Below are 7,300 nucleotides of genomic sequence, written 5' to 3'. Positions count from 1 at the left end.
AACTGAACAATATTCGCATTATAGGAGTACCAGAAGAAGAAGAAGAGAGAAAAAGGTACAGAAAGTGTCTTTGAAGAAATAATTGCTGAAAACTTCCTCAAACTGGGGAAGGAAATAGTCTCTCAGACCATGGAGGCTGACAGAACTCCCAACACAAGGGACCCAAGGAGAACAACAGCAAGACATATAATAATTAAAATGGCAAAGATCAAAGACAAGGAGAGAGTAAAAAGGCAGCCAGAGAGAGAAAAAAGGTCACCTACAAAGGAAAACCCATCAGGCTATCATCAGACTTCTCAACAGAAACCTTACAGGCCAGAGAGAATGGCATGATATATTTAATGCAATGAAACAGAAGGGCCATAAACCAAGAATGCTGTGTCCAGCATGATTATCATTTAAATATAAAGATGGGATTAAATAATTCCCAGACAAGCAGAAGTTGAGGGAATTTGCCTCCCACAAACCACATCTACAAGATATTTTAAAGGGACCGTTTGGATGGACACACTCCTAAGGCTAAATAAACGTCACCAGAGAAAATAAAATCATACCAAAGAAAGCAGACCAAACAAATACTAACTAAAGGCAAAAAATAAAATCAACTATTCACAAAAGCAGTCAAAGAAACACAAAAGAGTACAGAATAAAACACCTAACATATAAAGAATGGAGTAAGAAGAATAAGAAGGGAGAGAAATAAAGAATCATCAGACTGTGTTTATAATACCTTAATAAGCAAGTTAAATTAGATGGTTAGATACTAAAGGAGCTACCCTTGAACCTTTGCTAACCACGAATCTAAAGCCTGCAATGGCAATAAGTTAATATCTTTCAATAATCACCCTGAATGTAAATGGACTGAATGCACCAATCAAAAGACACAGAGTAATAGAATGGATATAAAAGCAAGACCCATCTATAGGCTGCTTACAACAGACTCACCTCAAACCCAAAGACATACACAGACTAAAAGTCAAGGGATAGAAAAAGATATTTCATGCAAACAATAGAGAGAAAAAAGCAAGTGTTGCAGTACTTGAACCAGACAAAATAGACTTCAAAACAAAGAATGTAACAAGAGATAAAGAAGGACATTACATGATAATAAAGGGATCAGTCCAACAAGAGGATATAACCATTATAAATATATAAGTACCAATACTGGAGCATCAACATATGTGAAACAAATACTAACAGAATTAATGGAGGAAATAGAATGCAATGCATTTGTTCTAGGAGACTTCAACACACCACTCATTCCAAAGGACAGATCCACCAGACAGAAAATAAGTAAGGACACAGAAGCACTGAAAAACACACTAGAACAGATGAATCTAACAGACATCTATGGAACTCTACACCCAAAAGCAACAGGATACACATTCTTCTCAAGTGCACATGGAACATTTTCCATAATAGACCACATACTAGGCCACAAAAAGAGCCTCAGTAAATTCAAAAAGATGGAAATTCTACCAACAAACTTCTCAGATCACAAAAGTATAAAACTAGAAAGAAATTGTACAAAGAAAGCAAAAAGGCTCACAGACACATGGAGGCTTAACAGCATGCTCCTAAATAATCAATGGATCAATGACCAAATTAAAATAGAGATCAAGCAATATATGGAGACAAATGACAACAACAGCACAAAGCCCCAACTTCCATGGGATGCAGCGAAGGCATTTATAAGAGGAAAGTATATAGCAATCCAGGCCTATTTAAAGAAGGAAGAACAATCCCAAATGAATAGTCTAAAGTCACAATTATTGAAACTGGAAAAAGAAGAACAAATGAGGCCCCAAGTCAGCAGAAGAAGGGACATAATAAAGATCAGAGAAGAAATAAATAAAATTTAGAAGAATAAAACAATAGAAAAAAAGTCAATGAAACCAAGAGCTGGTTCTTTGAAAAAATAAAGAAAAAAGATAAGCCCCTAGCCAGACTTATTAAGAGAAAAAGAGAATCAACACACATCAACAGAATCAGAAACGAGAAAGGAAAAATCACAACAGACCCCACAGAAATTGAAAGAATTATTAGAGAATACTATGAGAACCTATATGCTAACAAGCTAGAAAACCTAAAAGAAATGGACAACTTTCTAGAAAAATACAACCTTCCAAGACTGACCAAGGAAGAAACAGAAAATCTAGACAGACCAATTACCAGTAACAAAATTGAACTGGTAATAAAAACTACCCAAGAGCAAAACTCCCAGGCCAGATGGATTCACTGCTGAATTTCATCAGACATACAGAGAAGACATCATACCCATTCTGCTTAAAGTTTTCCAAAACACAGAAGAGAAGGGAATACTTCCAAACTCATTCTACAAAGCCAGCATCACTCTAATACGAAAACCAGGCAAAGACCCCACCAAAAAAGAAAATACAGACCAATATCCTTTATGAATATAGATGCAAAAGTACTCGACAAAATATTAACAAACCAAATTCAGAAATACATCAAAAGGATCATACACCATGACCAAGTGGGATTCATCTCAGGGATGCAAGGATAATACAACATTCGAAAATCCATCAACATCATCCACCACATCAACAAAACGAAGGACAAAAGCCACATGATCATCTCCATAGACGCTGAAAAGGCATTCAACAAAATTCAACATCCATTCATGATAAAAACTCTCAACAAAATGGGTATAGAGGGCAGGTACTTCAACATAATAAAGGCCATATATGATAAACCCACAGCCAACATCATACTGAACAGCGAGAAGCTGAAAGCTTTTCCTCTAAGATTAGGATCAAGACAGGGATGCCCACTCTCCCCACTGTTATTCAACATAGTACTGGAGGTCCTAGCCATGGCAATCAGACAAAACAAATACAAGGCATCCAGATTGGTAAAGAAGAAGTCAAACTGTCACTATTTGCAGGTGACATGATATTGTACATAAAAAACCCTGAAGACCCATTACAAAACTACTAGAACAAATACCTAAATTCAGCAAAGTTGCAGGATACAAAAAATAATACACTAATGATGAACTAGCAGAAAGAGAAATCAGGAAAACAATTCCATTTACAATTGCATCAAAAAGAATAAAATACCTAGGAATAAACCTAACCAAGGAAGTGAAAGACCTAGACCCTGAAAACTACAAGATACTCTTAAGAGAAATTAAAGAGGACACTAACAAATGGAAACTCATTCCATGCTCCTGGCTAGAGAGAATTAATTTTGTCAAAATGGCCATCCTTCCCAAAGCAATCTACAGATTCAATGCAATCCCTATCAAAATACCAACAGCATTCTTCAACGAACTGGAACAAGTAGTTTTAAAATTCATATGGAACCACAAAAGACCCTGAATAGCCAAAGCAATCCTGAGAAGGAAAAACAAAGCAGGGGGATCTTGCTTCCCAACTTCAAGCTCTACTACAAAGCCACTGTAATTAAGACAGTTTGGTACTGGCACAAGAAAAGACCCACAGACCAGTGGAACAGAATAGAGAGTCCAGATATCAACCCAAACATATACAGTCAATTAATATATGATAAAGGAGCCATGGACATACAATGGGGAAATGACAGCCTCTTCAATAGCTGGTGTTGGCAAAACTGGACAGCTACATGTAAGAGAATGAAACTGGATCATTGTCTAACCCCATACACAAAAGTAAATTCGAAATGGATCAAAGACCTGAATGTAAGTCAAGAAACCATAAAACTCTTAGAAAAAAACACAGGCAAAAATCTCTTGGACATAAACATGAGCGACTTCTTCATGAACATATCTCCCTGAGTAAGGGAAACAAAAGCAAAAATGAACAAGTGTGACTATATCAAGCCGAAAAGCTTCTGTACAGCAAAGGACACCACCAATAGAACAAAAAGGCATCCTACAGTATGGGAGAATATATTCATAAATGACAGATCCAATAAAGGGCTGACATCCAAAATAGATAAAGAGCTCACACAACTCAACAAACAAAAAGAAAATAATCCAATTAAAAAATGTTCAGAGGAGTTGAACAGACAGTTCTCCAAAGAAGAAATTCAGATGGCCAACAGGTACATAAAAAGATCCTCCACATCGGTAGTCATCAGAGTGATGGAAGTTAAAACCATAATGAGATATCACCTCACACCAGTAAGGATTGCCACCATCCAAAAGACAAACAACAAATGTTGGCAAGGTTGTGGAGAAAGGGGAACCCTCCTACACTGCTGGTGGGAATGTAAATTAGTTCAACCATTGTGGAAAGCAGTATGGAGGTTCCTCAAAAAACTCAAAGTAGAAATACCATTTGAACCAGGAATTCCACTCCTAGGAATTTCCCTGAAGACAAGATCCCTGATTCAAAAAGACATATGCACCCCTATGTTTATCACAGCACTATTTACAATAGCCAAGAAGTGGAAGCAACCTAAGTGTCCATCAGTAGATGAATGGATAAAGAAGATGTGGTACATATGCACAATGGAATATTATTCAGCCATAAGAAGAAAAGAAATCCTACCATTTGCAACAACATGAATGGAGCTAGAGGGTATTATCCTCAGTAAAATAAGCCAGGTGGAGAAAGACAAGTACCATATGATTTCACTCATCTGTGGAGTATAAGAACAAAGAAAAAAACTGAAGGAGCAAAACAGCCACAGAATCACAGAACCCAAGAATGGACTAACAGTTACCAAAGGGAAAGGGACTGGGGAGAATGGGTGGGAAGGGAGAGGTGAGAGGCAGGGAAGAAAGGGGGCATTACAATTAGCATGTGTAATGTGTGTGGGGTGGGCAAGGGGAGGGCTGTGCAACACAGAGAAGACAAGCAGTGATTTTACAGCATCTTACTACACTGATGGACAGTGACTGTAATGGGGTATGTTGGGGGGACTTGGTGATGGGGGGAGTCTAGTAAACATAATGTTTCTCATGTAGTTGCAGATTAATGGCACCAAAATAAATAAATAAAAAGGTGTCAAAAGAGCTGTTAGATTTTTTTTTTATTAGGTCCACAAAAGACTCCTTAGTTACAGGCATCACTGAAAAAGTAGCCTTGGGCCTCAGTCCTGAGGCCAGTGGCTTGCTTTATTCAATGCAGCAGCTGGGCAGCAAAATAAAGCACCCCCTTGCCTCAGTTTCCCCATATGTAAATGAGAATGCATATACCCTATCTTCTATCTCATGACATATTTGCAAGGATTTAGTGAGTTAATGCATATGAAGAATTTAGATAGTGCCTGGTGCCTAGTAGGTGATCATTAGCTGTTACTATCTTTGTCATGAAGGCTATGAGGTCAGAGAGCAAGATCCTCAGGAGGGCCATCGTGTAGAATTTCGGCCTACAAGGATAGTGAAGAACCACATGGGAACACTATAGTGACGAGGGAGGAGCCAGGGGAGCCAGCCCCCGGACGCTGCTATTTATTGAGCATTTAGTGTGTTTCAGGCAGGGTGCCAAAAGCTTTACATGTATCACCTTTTCCTACTCCCAACAAAACTTTAAGGAATTATTCCTGAGACCACCATCACCTCAAGTTTGTTGATGAGGAAACCAAGGCCTAGAAAGGCAGGGGATCTGATTTAACAACACTGGTCTCTATCTCCCCACCATGTCATCTCTGCCATTGCCTACCTTCGGGTCTGTGCCCAGAAAGCAAGCTGCCTTTGTAAGCAGAATGTGTCTCAGTAATGTTCATGTTCAGAAAAACACTAACCACCTTCACACACCACACAAGAAAAAGGCTGAAAATACAAGCCCTACCCCATGATAATCCTCCTCTCTGTCTTGAAGAAATGGTTATTCCCTTGAGCATTTAGACAACATCTCCTGGGAAGAGGCCTATTTTGCCCTCTTCTTTACTGGAATATTCTCTGCATATGGTTGCTCAATCTCATTAGTTCCTGGATCCACTTGTAGTACCAGAAGCAGTGGGAACTATGCCAAGGGCACAGGTGGGGTGTCACATGGGAAACTGGGATTTCTAGTGTTTGTGATATTTGGGTCTGTTTCTATTATGAAGACAATTCAGAAAGGAAGGAGCTTCCATTTCACAGGAGTTTTCAGGGGAAGAGTGGTCAATTAACATAACGAGAGTCAAGGAATAAACCCTGTAAGTGCTGAGCCACTGTGGGGAGAGAAGAGGAAAGGGACACCTACAGGTTCACACGATTTTTTAGCGACCAGGGCTGGAAAGTTCAGCCAGGAAAAGTCGAATGGAGTCAGGGTGGAGAGATGGGAGAGACCATCTGGGTGCAAAGGCAGAGCTCATCATCTCTACGGGAGCAGAGGGACCAGCCTCAGCTGAGTTGGGGGCGTAAGCAAGAACCTCACTGATCAAAGAGAAAGGAAGAATACAGAGGAGCAGCAGATCCATTGAGGACTAAAATGCATTGAGAGCTGGTTGAAATCCAAAAAATCAAGAAAGTAAAAATCCTAGCTTTTTGGTGTCACACAGGACATCTGGTTCATCTGAGTCGGCAATATTTATGAACACCTACCAAGCGCCCAGCCCTTGGACTCTGTGGAAGAGTTTATTGGTTGTAAACATTGTGATTTGCTGAAACATCCTCATGCTGGGACAGACAAATCTTCTTCATCAGAAAGAACAGTCCTCTCTGTTAACTCAAGTTCTGCTTAGAAACAGAGAGGTGTTCTCCCCAGTTAAAGTTTCTCTGAAGTCAAAGATTTTGTAGGGGTTGAAGTCTCAAAACTACAGTTTCTGAGGAGATTCAAATGTTGACAAATGGATAAATTATTTTGCTTCTAATGAATATATTATTACTCATCTCATGGTTTAATTTGCCTTTTAATAGTTTCCAGTTTTGTACATTGCCATGGTTGCAAAGAAAACATCTTTAAATGCTTGAGAATCAAATTAAAGTGAAGTCAGAAGACTTTTTCCTACTTAATATTATAAGAACATTTGTCAGGGAAGTACCCTGGCACTCAGTCAGAACTCCCCCCTCATAAACTAGAGAATTTTCTCGACACAGACTACCATATGTTGGACAATGAAATCTCTACTTCTTGTCAGCTTTTTTTTTAAAATAAGGAATTCTCATTTTTAGATGCACTTTACCAAAACTACAACCGGTTTTGCAGGCATTAAGTGCACCAGAGTCCTATGTATAATACTAACAAAAGGTGTATTTTGGCGGGGGGGTGGGGGGCGGGGGATTAGGGGGAAGCATATCAAAAATGTACTCAGTTCATTTAGGATAATTTCTATTGGCAAACTATATTAATTGTAATATAATTAATGGAGAAAAATGTTTCATTAAAGAAAAATTGTACTTAGGTATTTGACATCTTGAGTTCAC

Source organism: Manis javanica, chromosome 2, assembly GCF_040802235.1.
Source record: "Manis javanica isolate MJ-LG chromosome 2, MJ_LKY, whole genome shotgun sequence".
Lineage (NCBI taxonomy): Eukaryota > Metazoa > Chordata > Mammalia > Pholidota > Manidae > Manis > Manis javanica.
The sequence above is the reverse complement of the archived record's forward strand: the minus strand, read 5'-3'. Positions refer to the sequence as shown.